The 17,733-nt window shown below is 37.7% G+C and overlaps 1 protein-coding gene across 16 annotated transcripts in view; it reads left to right on the top strand.

Moving 5' to 3' along the window:
• ESRRG (estrogen related receptor gamma) overlaps nt 1–17,733 on the top strand; it is a 407,255-nt gene that overhangs the window by 301,509 nt on the left and 88,013 nt on the right. The window lies entirely within an intron of this gene.

The raw sequence follows: 17,733 nt of genomic DNA on the forward strand, positions 1-17,733 counted from the left end.
ACATTTCCTAAGTTCTATCTCATTTTCATATTTTTTGTAATTCAATGAAAGCTTAAGAAACAGGCACCTTGGATTTCATTGCGTGGCCAATCCCAAGGGTTATCCACTGAAACGTGAGAAGAGAAACATATTTGTCATCAGTCACCAGAACTACTGCCTTTCTGGATATAGTTTGTGGAATCAGTTAAGGTAAGATGGCTTAAGAGATGGCATAAGTATGCTTTGGATCCAGATTGAGGGTACCTGCCCATGATTATTGAATGTTAGGAGAGGTCTTGCTCTGAACTGATTTTTAAGTTCACAAGCTACTTGCTGGTTTCCCTGTCAAACTTTGATGAGAGCTTTTAAGCTTCCAATTTCAAGACAGATTAGACTGCTGAATATCAAAATATAAAAATGAATGTTTACCTTAAAAAGTAGAAAACTGTTTTAAAATACCAGTTTAAATGTATTGCTTTTGTGAATTCTCACTCAAAGATGTACTAGAAAAGTTTCTGCTAATTTATACCTTGGGTGAAGGATCAGGCTGAGATGGGAAGATCTAAGTGTAATGGTCTTATTATAAAGGGACTGAATAGGCTCCTCCTTTTCAACAGCCCTCAAGAGCATTGCCCCCAAATACAAATCTCTGACTGTATTCCAGACAAAAAGAGAAGTTGGAACTCCTTTGAGTCTGGTGTGTGCAGGCATAGTCTTTGCTGATGCTTTTTGTCTGACAGTGTGCCACATGCCCCATTGCTTGGTCTTGTGTGAGATGCAAAGGAATGCAGTAATCAGAGAACAAAGATGACATAAGATTCTTCTTTCTTCTCTTTTTATCTTCTCTCATTTTCATGATTTTCTATTCTTTTTCCTCTTCATACCACAATTGTATCAGAAGAATGCTGATGAGAAAATAGTTGCTGCAAGCATATATCCTCCAGGCAGTCTTTTTCTGGCCAGGTGGGAGAGAGAATCATTAATTTCTTGACGTTCTCGTTACATGACTTGCACTATTTTGTGAGTACTAGTCAGGCTGAATGACTGTATTTCCTCCTGGGCATCCTGGTATTGCTGGAGATACCGATACTGGCAAGATACTTCAGCTCATCTCTAATTAAAATACTTGTTATGAAGTATTCTTAAACATGGCTGCTTAATGAAGTTAGAAAAAGCATTTGGATGCAGAGTGTGAAGGCTTCAAATGTTGGAGTTCCTCTCTAGGGAGATGCGTGCAATCAGAAAGCATTCTGAATGCTAGCAATCCATCCCGTTTTGTTCCCATTTGTTTTCTCTAATTTCCTGCCTTTTTTTAATGCTGGTTAGCTGAAATAAGTCCTCTTTCCCTCCTCTCCACAGTTCCCTCCCCCTTTATGGAATAGCCCATGACACGTGCCTGTAAAGTGGCTTCTTGGGAATTTGCAAGTCTTTGAATGTGTTATCTGATTAAAGGGATGTATGTGTCTTTAATTCTCATCTGCAGTTCCACCTTTGACCCCATCTGTTAAAGTGGAAAGGAGTTGAGAGTCAGCAAAGTCCCAGATTCAACCCAGATAACCTGCAGTGTGCATGTTTGAATGTTTTAACTCTTTGGTTGCCTCTGAAAAATACATACTTAATTGACAGGTTTAATTGGAAAGTGTGGCGGGTTTGATATGAGGCAGGTGAATTGTTTATTTTTTTGTTATGCTTAAGGTTGGATAATTTAGTTCTGGCTTCATTGTCTATATTAAAGGACGAAAGAATGTATAGTTGCATGACACAAACAGGTATAATATCTTGTTTGTGTGTGTGTGTTTGTTTTTTTTTTTTTTTTTTTAGTAGACCAGTCTCTTGCTTACAGAACAGGAGGGAAAGTTCAAACCGCCACATTAATTACACATTCTTCTTTTTTGAATAGGAAGCTGAATTACATGGTTGGAAATGAGGTTGCAATTTTGGATGGGATTTTTAGATACCCCTGAATAACACAGAAGGACTCATTCCATTGAAAGATTAAAAAAGTAGATGACACGAGTGTCATTTTCATTTGCTAATATTATGCGTTTTCTGCAGAACAGTTTGTGACATTTCTGGTGCTTTACAGATGCAGAACATAAGTGACTAGAATACCACAATACATTTGGACCTGTGGATGTTTTCATCTTTCCTCCGGTCATTTTCTTTCCTAGGTTTCAAACACTCTTAAAACACTGAAAGGATATCCAGTGTCCCAGATCTGTGCATGTTCTCTGAAAGCTAGAGCCAAATTCTTCCCCCACTTACATCTGCTCAACTCTGGTGGTTTCACTTACGCTGTGTGGCTGTAACAATGCAGAATTTGTCCTAATCTGCCCTTTCTTTTTCAGTGGAGAATATGCACACACAAAGTGAACATAAACACAGTAAGTTGAACTGCAGATAGAAAAAAATATATGTATTGTGTGTGTATACACAAATAGAGAGAGATAAATAGCACACAGATTTGATAGTATATCTACTGTACATAATATTGTAAATGGTATCTTGCTGTGCTGGAATCTAGGCAATATGAGTTCAGTACTAAAGTGTTCAAGTTGCACCTGAGCTAGCTGGAGCCTGCCAGCCTCTGCAAGCCCACTGAGAGCATCTGTCTCGCCACCACCTTGCTCACGCTGTGTCCTCTGCAGGCTCTCCGATTCTTCCGACTATGAGCATAAATCATCCACCTGTCAGGAGCTCTAGCTGCCTGGATTATGCAATGCCTGCCTTCATTTGGAGATGGTGTGAGCAGAAGATTGCGGCAAATGGTTTGCATTCATTTTAATGCTGTTCCAGCATCTCTTCAGCTTTAATGAGGGTTCAGGGTGGTGACGACTCCCTGAGACAATGAAAGTCCTAGAGACCCAGGCTTGCTTTGTATGGCCTAGTTTAGATTATTTTTTTTGTTTTTTTCCTTCCTTTCTTGCCCCCCCCCCCCCCCCCCCGAAATGAATGGCTTGAAAATTGAGGCAGAGAACTGGTACTGCACAAAGCCAGCTGTCCACAGCTCTGTTTTTTGGCCTTGTAATACTTCCCTCCAGCTGAGCAATGAAGAATTTAAAAATCAGTCATGTTTAATGTTGATTGTCCATTTGTGCTGTCTAAAGCTGCATAATGCTTAGTTGCCTTCACTTAAATGTTTAAAAATCCTACCTTTGCAATTTATTCAGTTACAAGTATATTGGATTACACTATCAAGTGTGGAATACCATGTTGTATATCCCAAATTTAAAATACAGCTCCTCTGTATAAAGTTCTCCTCTTACTAACAAGGAAAAAAATTGACCGTCGGTAAAATTGTCTTGTTTCAGCTTGTTAGACCTGAATTAATCAAATTCCTTATTCACTTATAATTTTAATCATGAATTATAGGCAGAATAAATATGGGTATGATATTTGTTCATATGTGTAAACAGAAGAAAAAAATGGAGGTTGTAAGACAAAAGCAGTACGGGTCCTTTCAAAGGCAAATGTTGAAGGTGATGAAGGTAAGTTGCACCTTCACATCTGTTGTATCTGTCCCTAACCTCAAACAAATTCCACCAGATTCTTGCAGGTACAGCCTTTAGACTGTAGCCTTATATGACTGTCAACCTCATATTCTTACTTGCCTGAAAAATGCCAGGTAGTACTAATAGTAAAATACTTAGTTTTAATACTTGTCAGTAGTTAGCAGAGGAAGTCCATGTTCGGTATCTTAACAGTACAGGTTCACTGTATTTCACAAATATTTAAGGAAACAAACTTGTTTAATAACTTTGAAAAACATTGGGCTTGTGCAACATGATTTTTCTGTAGTGAATGCGTCATGAGCTTGTCAACAGTTTTTTCAGAGACTGTTTAAGTTTTAGAGCACTCCTGCGATGTAGGCAGTAATATCCCCATTTTACAGTATTTAACCTAAGACAAAGAGATCAAGGGTTGATTAGTAAAAATCACGTGGTGTTAGAGGCACAGCTAGAAGTGGAACTTCTGCTCTGAGGTTAGTATGTCATTCAGCCTGGGACTTCAAAGTCCAGCCATTGCCACCTTTCTCACCCAGTGACTGGAAGAGAGAAGGCTTTATTACTTGTTGGTTTGGTGTTTTATATTTCTCTTTATAACACTTTCCTTCGTATGTGGATTCCTCAATCAGCTACTGATTAAAAGAATCCTAAAAAGTGAAGTCAAATTAAGGCCAGCTTTTGTCAACAGGGAAAAGAAAGCACTCTCTTTCAATGCACCTGTATATTTCCTGTTGATATTAATGGAAGACGCTTACACACATGCAAAGGAATCTGTGTTGCCAAAATATTGTAAATTTTCCTCTTGGTGAAAATTTCTCCAGCTGATGAGTACCACTGGTGGCAGCTGGATGTGGAATACATAGTGCTGCAGTCTGTACGACAGTCTGGAATCATAACAGTACTTGAGAGCTCTGCCTGTGTCTATGTTCACCCCCCTTGGTCTGAAAGCCAGAGAATTTCATGCAACCTGGTCATACTTAACTAGGACCACACAGAGCAAGGGAGATTTTTTAATAGGCTGTTTGGGAAAGAGTGAAGACCCTAACGAATGAAGTGTGTAGACTTTGAGATCTTTACTGTGAGCCTTATTTGCTTCTGGTAACAAGCTAACCTCCCATGCCATTCCCTCCCCCCTCCAGTTTTAATTTGATGGAAAGCCAGCAGTACTGCAATTTTATGCAAAGCCTCCAGTGAACTCAAAAAAGATTATTATTTCTCACTTTGTCTTTACAGATAACTTTAAAATTTTATGCATCAGAACGCAGGATTATCTGAAGACACAAATGCAACACAACACTGACAAAATCGGATGAAAAATCTCACTCTTTTAGCTATGAAGAAATTAGATTTATCATCAGAAAAGCATTCTCCTTTCATTTTCTGAAAGGTGCTTTTTGACAGACCCTTTGCAGTGGACGTCATGCTCACAAAACATGCTGTCACAGGGCTATTTGAATATGGTGACAGGCTCATTATCATGTTGAAGACAACTGACAACACTGCAGACTAGAAATGGACAGGCTTGCCAATCAGCTGTTGAAAGGATTGCAGTTGAAATAGAGGTTTTTTTTGTTCTGAGAACAGTAGTACAAATTGACTACATTAATTCTTTTTATTATGGTTGCATACACTGTAGTTAAGGGTCCGTCACTGTTTCCATTATAAACCCCTGTTTTCAGGGGTTTATTAGTAGACCACAAAAAATGGTTCCCCTTGAAATTTTGCATTAAAAATATATATTACCCTAACAGAACAAAATTTCTGTGGTAACTGTGTGGAGGAGGGAGGGCAGAGAAGAGGAATTGACTGATTTTTAGCTGAAAATTGCGTAAAGCTGAATGCATTATTATTTTTATAGCACCTTAGATGTCCAAGAGTTTTATAGACAGGTTTGTGCCTCAGGAGTTTACAATTTCAGGATTCAGTACTGCCAACACTTATTATGAGATGGAATTTTCCTGGTAGTTTCATTGGTATTAGTAAAGCACCAAACATTATCCACAGTAGTAGGTATTTGCAGATTCAGGTTGAGTAGTCTTGAACGGTTGTTTTTTTCTTTTCTTGTAACTTAAAAAGGGCTAGGATTTTTTTGTTTCGTTTTAATATTAATCTGGAATGTTAAATGATAACCTGAGATTAAGGGATTTTTGCATATATAAGCAGGGAATCAGCAGGGAATTTTGCATATATAATAATAATCCAATTTGAAATGATGCTAGATTCCACCAAGATACTCTAGTTATGTGAAGTGGGGAGTTAGGTGGCATTTATCTGCTTTAATCCAAAGTGGCAGTCCTGGGAAATCCTACTCATCTTCTAATTGCAGAATTTCCTGATGTACCCAGGTGCTGGAGTTCATGCCGCTGGAGTTTGTATAGTGCCCTTAAAATTTCTGTAGCCATCTACAGTGGCATACTTCTGTGCAAACACAGAAACGTCTGTGTTTTGACAGGTCTGAACAGCTTACTAGTTACCTTCTGTTCAACTCTAGAACCAAAGATATTCCTCTGAGGCCCCTGAGCGCTTGACCTGGCAGATGTTCTCAGAGCACACCTTCACACCTCAAAAGACTAAGCACACCTCAACTGTGGACACTAAGTGTCCACAGTTGCTTTCTTCTGTAACATGCTGGTGATCCCACTGCTATGCCTCAGCAACTTAAGGCAGGCCAACAGGATGTGGGAATGGAGAGATGCGGTTTCTGCATCCAGGATGATTTCTCTGTTTTGTCAGACAGGCTGACCATAACAGTTAGAGAGAGTGCTTTTTCCCAGGGACTGGGATACCTTTTCATTCCTTTAGACAGAGGAGGGTGTTAAATCTGTGTTAAGTGCTCTAAACTTGAAGGAACTGATGTTACTGTATTTTCTGAGAGAAGAAATCCAAGTGTGCTGGAGAAAAGGCATGGTGACCTACCTTCCTGCAGGAACAGGAATAGGAGACTATGAATCCTGAATGTAGCAAGGCATTTCCAGGAAGCCTGGAGGGATAGGTCCGAAAGTTCCATGTTAACTGGGTGTAGGTGGCAGCAATGTGTGTATGTTGGCTTGTTTATATTCTGCCCTGAGATGCCTAACTTCCCTCATGCTCTGTACAGGGAGCCCGGATCTCTGTTCAGGTTCCAGCTCCGTTTGGTGGGTCAAATGGAAGAAGCTGGGCAGTGTGGTATGTAGGAGATACATATCCTTTTGTTGGATTTGGTTGTTAAGTATAAAGTGAGATACTGAAATAGTAAAAGACCACATGTAGAGCCCTCGGCTGTTGAATTCATTTACCACACAGTCTGAATCTTTAATATATTCACTAAATATTTGGTGTGAGGCTGATCTAGAAAGAAGACACAGCTTTGCCTAGTGTATTTTGCTGAGACCTTTGCAAGGAAAAATAATTTCACTTGTAGTTCTGTGGCTTCAAACATTTGCAGGCTTAATTGATGCTCATTTGATTACCTGATTTCCAAGCACAATCAATTACCTTAATGCATATCACTGTTCTCACAACTACGGTGATTGCAAAATTGTGAATGTAAAAATGGAAGTCACTTCTGAAAATTAAGTCTGCAGTCTTATTTGCAAAGTCAGAACTGTGACTCTCATGAATTACAGCACTACAGAGCAGAGGACTATATTGTCATACTGCCAGAGCTATTATAATATATCAGGTCAATTGTATGCATACTTAAAATCTTTAAAACATTTACTGCTTCTCTAATGAAGTCAGTTATCTGTTTCTAGGAGGAAGCTTACTGAAGATACATCAACTAATGCAGGATGTTGAGCCTAAAAAGTAGTGTTCAGTTGCAAATTATTAAGGAAGAATATTTGTCTTTTCATGAAATCATAGCTCCATTGAACTCAGTGACAAAGCTGCTGTTGATCTGGGGGCAGCCAGGTTTTCATGGAGAGAGTAGTTCTAGTGGTTAAATCAGAGGGCTGGAATCAAGACCAATTTCTATTCCAGAACAAGTCACTTCTACTTTGTGTGCCTCCAGCAAAAATATAATAGATAAAATAATATGGAGCTATCTCACCGGCATGTTGTGAGGCTTATTGAATTAATATTTATGGAACACTTCAAGATTCTTTGATAGAAAGTGCTATGTAGCTGCATACTATTACAATAAAATCCTGAAAAACAAATCAATCTGGAGTTAGTCTTATCCAGTTATAGCTAACTACTGGAGCTGCCTATCATGTTACAGAAAAAAAAAAATCAAAACTAGAAGCAAATGAAAAGTATTTAAAAATCCCACAATTATTTGGAGAACTCTGGGCTTAATACTTCAATTGACACTTAGTTTTTATGGTGATAGGCCCTTTTTTAATACTTTCCCAGCTAGATTCACAGTTGAAACCAAGCATAACATAGTAACTTTATGTGCTTTGGGAGAGTAAATTAATATTTTCTTCTTATGCCGTAAATTGCTTCACAGAACACACATCCTACACGTAGCCTACTGGACAAGTAAATAGCATTGTCTTTGAATCATTGGTTCCAATGATTCCTTGTATGAACAAGTCTTATTGATTCATTGATGTGGGGGGTTTTGTTGGCTAAGTATTTTTATATTTGCTTTTGAAAAGAAAACAAATATTCTTACCGTTAAAAGCTGCATTGATTTGAAATGAGCTACACATGAGGGTGGACTAATTACCTAATTTTTCCTCTCATCAATCAAACTCTCATAACCTTAAACATTGCTCTGAAAAGTTAGCAGCAGTCCTGAACAGCAGTCTTTAAAGAGAGTATTATAAACACAGAAAAAACCCCACCCAAAAATGTATATGTAGCAGAGAGACATTGGTTGAATAAAGTTACTCGTATCGTGTGAACAAAGCAGCTTATCAAGCGTGTAACATAATTTTGCCTATCACCAAGTACAGGAAGAAGACTCTTGAAATCTAGGCTATGAAGCCTGGAGGATACCGATGTTTTAGCAAAACAGTGCAGACATGGACTATTCTTTTTCCCCAGGACTGACCTAGTAAATTGTGCAAGCACCAGGAGAAATTTTGCCACCTGTCCCTTATAATCAAGGCCTGTCCCTTACTTAGTCTCATTTCAGTGATATAATTAAATGACACCATTTTCCCATTTATGTTGCATGAACATGCTGCCAGAATCCTATAGTTTTATCCAGGTACCCAGGAATGTGACTTAATTTGTTTCATCTAAAGCCAAAAAAGTAATCATTTGAACATGGTCCCTTGCCCTAATAGCTAACCCAGCATGGTGTATTAGAATACTATTGTTGCAGCATTCATTGCAAAAATCAATAATCCACTAGATGGAGCAGAATAGAAGTGTAAAAATTGAGTTAAGTCTGGTATTTTAAGAAACAGAATTGAGTATCAAAGTGGCAGGACTCAGACAAAACAGCAGAAAAATGCAACGGTAATATTTTTGCAGTGCATAGTTCTAGCAAATCAGCTAGCTTTACAGATATTCGTGGATTAATGTTACAGTCCTCCTTTGGTGGTGTCTGTTTTGTAAGCAATAAAATGAGGATTAATCTCTGCTCTAGAAAAGATGATGATGAGAAAATTTAGGGGAACAAAGATCTTTCTTGGAAAGAGAATTTTTTTCCTTTCCCAAAACGAAGGCAATTTTTTTCGTGGAGAAACAAGATGGAATAAGATGACAGTCAGAGAAAGGAATCATAAGATTGGGAATAAGGTAAATGAAAGAAGGGAAGAGAAGTTCTTCAAACATCCTGAAGTTCATGTTGTTTGTTTTGGATCTCTTGAACCTTTAAAATAGGACTTGAAAGCCCATTGGATATTGGAAAATAGTAAGATGAGCATTTCTGACTATGCTATCACTTCCAGCCTGGTTGTCAATATGTGCGTTTTTATGAAAGACAAAAATGTTTCTAGAATCATGGAAAATTCAGCATTGCATGCAGATAATGTTCTATAAAAATATGTAAAAAATCAGTCAGGTTTTTTCTTTCATGGTTTGGTATTGGCGAATATTGTGAAATGTGGTAGCAGTGCTTTGGTTTTTATGAAAGTTTCTGCAATGTTCTGAAGTCATGATCAATACAGAGAACAAAGTGTTAGTGTTAACATGACTTGCTATATTTTTTGATTAGTGACATTCTTTTATTCCTCTATTCATCTATAGCAAAGTCAAATTGCAAATTTTACTGAAACCTTCAGGTTGCATGCTGAAAAGAAAGAGATGCAAACTCGAGTGTTAGACTTGGATGTGTCTGTTTAGAAAGAAGAGGGAGAAGAAGTGAAAAGAAAGATGAGTCTGTCTTCTGAGTAAACAAATCTACAAGGATAATGTCTTTAAAGTTGTGCACTATATGACAAGTCCAAGCATTGCATGGGTATTTGCATATATTTAAGATTTTCATTCAGGTGTTTGGTCAGCTGAGAGTCCCTTAAGTTTTAAGCTGTTTGAAACTGGTTTTGCAAGCAGCAAACATCTATGTATAGTGTTTTTTCCCAGAAGTTGTTACTCATTATTTCGTGGATAAGTTGAATTATCATGAACATGCAGGTTTTGGGTGTAAAATCACAACATTTTTCATATAAATAATCCTTACGTTAATATCCCCTTAAAAGATGTGGGGGTGACATGAAGTTGATGGCAGTCATATCAGGAAGTAGATTGGTGAAGATGGCAGAAAAGGCTCCAGTAGCACAGTCCAACCAGTTTCTACTGCCAGTGTACCTTAGGCATGACCTAAAGCCTGTTCATTCTGTCCTAGGTCTCCTGTGAAAAGGGATAGCCAGTTATGCCAATATGAAGTGGTTATTTGATGGAAACACGTGCAAGAAAGATTGCTCTTAGTGCTGGAGTTATATATTTTGCAAACACAAGGAAAGATATAGCCAGTATTTCAGGGAAACGGTGATGAAATTTGGTTTGCTGACATCTGTAAATGTGCTTCTTTGCTGTCTAGTCAAGGCTTTGAACCCAGGTCTCCAGAGATGAAAGCCTCAGGCATTAACCAATTGCAGTATCTCACCCTCAGCTTTGTATTTAATAAAATGCTTTAGATAGGTGCAGGTGAACTTTATTTGCTTAATATTGATTGCTTTGCCTTCTTTGAACAAAGAATTGTAGGAACTTTGGTAAATTAATTTAAAAGTTGTCTAGTTCCATAGTATCTTCTGCATATTTCTGTGTAACTGGAGCTGCGTTCTTCAAATTACAACAGATAGCCTTCCCACAGAATAAATGTGGAGATGATTTTTTTTTTTTTTAAATAGGAACTTAGAACAGTTAAAAGCTTCCCATTCTCAGCTCTAACACCCCCCCCCCCCCCCCCGCAGTGTTTTGGTGTATTATAGGAGTCCAATTTGAAGTTTTTTCTTTCTCTGGAAAGGATTCTTATATGAAATTCTAATTTTGATGATGTAAAGTATTCCTGTTACTTCCCATCCTCAACTACTGCACAACATCACTGTGAGCTATCTGCTGAATTTCTCCCCATGCTTATTCTCTTTTTTTTGAGATGTGATTGATTTGCAAAATACTTTGGGATTTGCTGTTGCTAGGAAAATAGCAGGTGTTAACATTTGTAGTCATGCATGCACTTTGGGAAAAGAATAGCCCAAACTTCTTGCATTACAAGATGTCTTTTCTCTCTCCTCTTCTCCTCTCTCTTCTTTTCCTTCTCCCTTTCCTCTTACAACACAAGTATTAGTTTTGTCCATCAACGGATTATTTTTTTCTTTATTTCTGCCAAGTGTTCACATACACATTTAATTTAAATCAGTGCAATATGTATCAAATGAATATCAATTTTCTCTGAAATGTCAATTTTAGTCAGAATGGCTGATAATCTTCAATTTTCCTTAAAACTGTAAAGCTGTTCTGCTTCAGTTTGTTTGAACCAATGCATTGTCATGAGCCCATGGATTACAGTCCACAAAAGTCTTCGTGTAATACAGTCTTAAGTTAGTGCTTCTCTCTTTCTTTTTCCCTGTATTGACCAGACACCATGAACTTTCAGAGGTCATATTGAGACAGGATCTCCAAATATGAGCCAGGAGCTGTGCAGGAGAGTTGTCCAAGTGCTTTTAAAAAAAGTGTCATCTTGGTGCACACTGGTTGTCACATAGTCTATAAGTAATCTATCTCTATTCAACTAGTGTTTTGCCTTATTCTTCATGTTACAAAATTTGGTATGTGAGCCTGAACTCTTTTCTTTATAATGTTCCTCCTTTCCTTCTTTCTTTTCCCAAGGACGTCTGTGCTAGGACACTCTTGTTCACAACCCATGAATGCCCATGGACTGGTCTCATGTTACTGAAATACAGAAGGTGTCCATGCTCAGCATGTGTGAAGGAAAGTAATTTTAATCTCAGTTTTATCCTTTCTCTGTTTGGCAGTTTAGATGCACACAGAGGGCTAAGATCCATGAGCGGAAAGTTCTGCTGGGTGTCACTGGGGCCAGGTTGAAGATAATTACAAAGATCATTGGCCATAGCAGGCTTGGGCCCTAAGTAAACCACTGCATTTTGTGAAGGGCTAGGGTGTGGAAAGAGCATAAAGTCCTCTCATCTCTCTTTTTTGCTCTGTGTTGGGCAGGAAGAAAAGATTTTGTGTGTATTGAGGGAAGATTAAAGAAATGAGAGAATTCTTTGTCTCAAGAACAACAGGGCAATAACCAGTTAGTCACTTTTATGTTATTAGTTTGAAGTGTTGATTGCTGAACTATGGAGTTTTACCCATTGTCTACTGTGTGATAAAGCAGGTTGCAGATGGCTTTGTCACACCCAGGCCTGGGAAAGAGCAAATGAATTTTAGTAAAATTAATTTGTGTCTTGTTCTCAGTTTGCGGAGCAAAGTTGCAAATTGTCATAACTGATGATATAAGGTGGATTCAGCTCTTTGCAAGTATACACGTTTGCTACAGCATGTAAAGGAATACATGGAAGCTTAAGCACATAATTCTACAATACTGGGGAATATGTTTTAATCTAATGTCAAGGTATATACTGGAGTACAGAAAACGTGCAGTCTGGCAGCCTTTGTTTGCAAGTGCTGACAAAATAACTTTTGTTGAAGTTAGCAAGATGGGAAGGTGAAAGGGGCTCATTCTCCTTTTTGCGCAGAGCATCAGGAAGGAACAAAGCAGTGACAGAAAAAAAAAGCTATATGTTGAAACAATTTTGATTTGTAGGAATACAGGCTGTGAACTTGTTTAGGATGTTTCCCTACAATTAATTAGAGAAATAATTCCTAAACATTTCTATTCAGTTTTCAGGAGAAGATTATTTTTTTAAGTAGTTAAAAATTTTGTGAAAGAACAGTTTTAATGAGTAGTTAAAAACTCCCAACAAAACCAAATAGGAACAATGTTAAAAAGAGGAAAATAAAAAACTTGAAAAGGTTATGAGACTGAATGTTCTGATGGGATTGTCTTAACGAAATGGAAACTGACTCATTTGGAAAGATGTTCTGTAAAAGTAGGCCATCACACACCAAATTCTGTAATACTGTTTTGTGGTTTTATGTGTGTGGTTGCATTGCATGTGGTTTATTAGCTCTGCAGTGCTTGAAAATCCTGCTCAGGATTATCTTGTTAGAAGAGAGAAGTTAGTTTTAAATTGCAAAGCTAATAGACCCTGTAGAAGAAGTAGGTCTTGAATAAAAGCCGACTTGCTCTCAAAGGGACAGTCTGTGGTAAAAGAGAAGTGTTCAAAAGAAGCATTTCCAGGTAAATACTTATTTTGTATATTTATAACTATATTAATAGTTACGTGCAAGCAATGAAAGAGGAATTAAAAAGCAAATGTGTGTGGCAAATAAGCTACCCTATGCAAGATGGTTGAGGGTCCTGTGCTTAGAAAACTAGTTTGCAGAAATAAGTCTCCATGAGTGTTTCTTAAGATGTTAAATTTTTCATAAGCATGAGTACTTCATCTGTTCTATTGTCAATGTAGACTGATGAACAAAACCCCAAGGCTTGATGTCAATGATGTTGAATTTTAGTCCCACATTAAATGCAAGCTCAGTTTTACTATACTACACATATTATATGATGGGTTAAATAGGAAGAGAACAGTAGTAGGTCATCTTTTTTTTAATTATTCTTCCAATACCCTGATTTCACCATCAAATGTTAATGGCTATTGTCTCTTATACAACAATAACGGTATGCTTGAATTATTTTGTGGTGCAATACAATATGCACATTAATTTTTGCATCATTTTAACAATGTGAATTTTAGTATTAAAATCATAATAGTAAATTATCAATGCCATTAACCAGCAGTATTGATTTGCTATGCAAATTGAGTTATGAATTAGGCCTGACCCATAATCCCTTGAACAATTGCTAAAATCTTGAGACTTCTGTGGCTAGACCTGGTAAATGAGAGAGCAGTTTTCTCACATTTTTCTTTTGATTAATTTTAACTGCTATACAATTTTGTTCAAGTGTGAGTAGTGGCATTTTCACACAGAGCTGTGATATTTTTTTATTTTTGTTTTGTTTGTTTTTATTGAGTTTAGCATCAGAAAGCATAGGCTACCCCACCAATGTGAGAACTAGAAATGAGATAGATGTGTCTTTATTCATTGCACAGCTAGAAGGAACGAGTAGTATGCTAGTGTACTTGCCAAAATAAGTGACAAATACAGATGTTTCAGTAGGAATAGAAAATATTAGTTACAGAACTCATGACAGAAATAACATTGTTTGCATTTAAAATACATAAAAAGCAAACCCTTATATTCTAATTGGACATTATCTCCTTAAATTCAGTTTCCCCATTTCACTCATCCACATCACTTTTGATAATAAGGCTTCACCTTGCCCAGTAGAAGTTAAGAAGCTGTTTTATCCTCTCCTGAAATGTTTCTGCAGTGATGTGCAAGGTCCTAATTATGCCACTGCTTATGACAGGCATTTTTACACTTTGCTGAATAGGCATCATTCAGCTGGGACCCAGATGATTTGCCCCAGCAGTGCGTTTGTAGACTGTTGCTAAAAACAATTTCACCTCGAGACCATTGGACTTTTTACAGTCTAATTTTGGCCATATATGAGGGTTACTTAAATATAGAGATAACATTAATCTTTCAGTAGCAACAAGTGCTGGCTGTGGTTAAGACCAGGAGCTTAGCATTCCTGTAATCAAAATGTTGTTGCTGGCCATGAGTAATACAGTATGTGATCATTTCTGAACATTAAATCTAACCTGGATTGGGTTCAGCTCTGCTACATGATAGCATGTTGCCTCACATGGCACTGTTCTACCCCTTTGGTCCTTGAAGATATGGGACAGTAATTAGCAAGTACCTCATTTAATTGGCAGGAGTTCATATAATACCAGTTCATGCCCTCATGATGCTTGCGTAAATAAGTGTTTCTATTTTCGTAGACAGTAGGCATTTGGAATTTTTTTTTAACAATATAACTGCCTGGGCTTAGTGTTACAAATCATGAAACATTTTGTTTATGCATTATAAATAGTGATATCTATTTATAAATCAAAGGCCCTGTGTTCTCGCTCTATTCCTAGGAGGCCTTTGGTTGCGTTAGCATTACCCACACACGTGCTTCCATTTTGTTGCCCAAGAAGCTAAATAGAAATATATGACTCTTAGCTGGCCTCATTAATGAAACAATAGATATAGGTTGGGTGCAGAATCTGAAGGAGTCACTGAAAAACATAATAAGCAGTGAGGGAAAAAAACCAACCCCCCAAAACTGAACATATTTTAAATTATTAAAAAATGTTATTCAAGGGAAGCAAAGCAGAATTCTATTTAGGGAGGTAGAAGGAAAACCCTGAGGTGGCAGAGGATTCCTAAAGGGTGAAGAACAGTTTATCTCTATCCTGCATAGTCATGTGGGGACAATTTATCCTCATCTTGGAGGAACAGGAAATATTTTAAAGTTAATAATGTTTCTGCCACCTTTCTCTCTCCTCCTATCATGCTTACAGTCAAAGGTGAAAGCCTACCCTACATCCCCTGTGACTGATGCAGAATCTACATCAGAAGCAGAGAGATGAGGGAAGGAAGAAGAGTGGAATGATATCAGCTCTGTGGTTTGCGACAGCCTATAAAACTAGAAAAGCCGTTACAAAAATTGGAGCCAGATAGAACTCATAAAAAGCTAGTAATCTCCTCTAAACATGGGCCAGTTGGCAATCCCGTGCTGTGGTTGTTTGTCGTTACAATAGGATATCTTGCTGCAAATCAACAAATGATTTCTAATACAGTTGTATATACAAACAGTAGAGAAACATTTGTTGTTGTTTCTTTCAAGCCTTGTGGACTGAATTTATCACTGTGCAACAATCCCTGCCCCAGTGATCTTGCACTTTGAAAGAAACTATGGATTCTAGTGCAAAGGAGTTGCTGGAATAACTGGTATTGATGACTGTTTTGTTGCGCTCCCCCCGTTGCTGCAACCTGGGAAGTACCTCTTCTGCTCAAAGTACCTTCAGCATTTACCTTGTTCATCTGGGTAATGTAGTGTCAACCCTAATACTGAATTGGAAATAGTTCCCCTACATAGTTAATAGCAAGAAAAGTGGTGTAGTAAGCAGAAACACTGCCCTTGCTTTGTGGCGTTATGGCTTGATTTCTGAGCCCACTGTTTTACAGTTTTTTTTCTGCATATGGTATCCCTGCTGACATGGTATAGTGTACATTTCCTTACCGAGAGCATGCTGTAGGCATAAGCTATTGCAGACACCTCTGATGCACTCCTGACATAATAGACCTGATGACCCTGAGGCCTTGCAGTGCTCTGTTTAGGGTGAAGTGCCATTTTGCTGCCTATGTAAACTATATACATGACCGCTCCCCCCTCTCCATGTCAGACGGCTGCGGAGACCCTGCCTTTAATAGGCAAGGTTAGAAGGATAGAGTGTGGCACATGGGCTGAGTCTTCCTTTTTATAAATCGGTAACAATAGGGTGTTGACAGGCCTTGAAGCCTAAACAGGCTACGAGGGTCATCATGATAAGGAAGGATTAGTGTATATAATTTGCCAAATATGGGGCTAGTCACTAGCTGGGTTTTTCTGCACATGGCAGATTATCTACAGTAGCTTCGTGGCATGCACCTTAGCTGCTGGCTATATTTATTAGCAAATTTACCACCGCTTTCAGTTTAAGAACTATATGCTAAACAGGGAACGTATGCAAGTGTGATGAAAGAAGTTTTGGTTTACGTTTCATCTGAAGAATAAGAATGGACTGTGCTGTATATGTCTTAAGTAGAAATACTTTTCAGTGTACCGCATCTGTTTTTCCCCTAAGATTTTCACTTGAGAGATTTTGTATGCATCTTCATTCTTTGTAAATAAAGCTGTTTCTAACTTAATTCCCTGGAGGATATAGTTATCCAGCCTAAAGATCAATGGTCAACAGAAAATATAAAGAGACCCTAGATCAGATCTTTGACTGCTTTGTGGTAGATAGCTAAACTGCCCACCTTAAAACGTTAAGACAACGATAAATGCTGTAAATTCTTGGCTGCAGTGAAGAACAACTTGTTAACCCCAAAGTTACTGGAAATAGATATGGTCAAAATCTAACGACATTGCTTGTGTTGTAAACTGTGTTTATTCCTTAAAAGAAAAAGAAGAATACAGGGATTTAGTCAATTCTTGCAAGTATTCTCCAAATCAGATTTTCACTGACTGTTAATTTGCAGTTTGGGGCAGAGTTCATACTTTTGATCTTCCAAGTGATACTATGCCAATTTATGGGAATTTGTACAAATGTTTAAAAATTAATACACATGCAGTTACTTTTTTCTTTATGTTTACTTGAAGGTTTTATTTATTAGTGTGACAGTTTCTTTAAAGTAAGATGCCGCAGTCCCTTTGTACTTACTTGCTCAGTACCTTGATAAGCTCACCCATTAAACAGAAGACCCAATGTAAATAAAATTTTGCAAGTCACTTGAGGATGCAGCAAAAGAAATAATTGACTTTTTAGTCCATTTTTAGAACAAACTCTCTCAAGGCCTTTTTTTCCTCACAGGAACATTCCCCACTGCCACTGGAACTGACAAGACTGTATGCATTACTTTATTTTGATACTGACATTTAAACAATAAAATAAAGCCATTTAAAACAAATAGTGGTGCTTTAAGTGTCTGAGCTGTCAAGATATCAAATTATATAACTTGGAAAAATCAGAATTCATTGTTAATGGTATGCACTTAACACAAAGGGTCGCTGGAGTACTAACCAGATATATATTCAGCTACCATGTTGGAGCTAACAGGCTATATTCCTTTAGATAGAATTGACTAT

This window comes from Harpia harpyja, chromosome 13, assembly GCF_026419915.1.
Source record: "Harpia harpyja isolate bHarHar1 chromosome 13, bHarHar1 primary haplotype, whole genome shotgun sequence".
In the NCBI taxonomy this organism is placed as follows: domain Eukaryota; kingdom Metazoa; phylum Chordata; class Aves; order Accipitriformes; family Accipitridae; genus Harpia; species Harpia harpyja.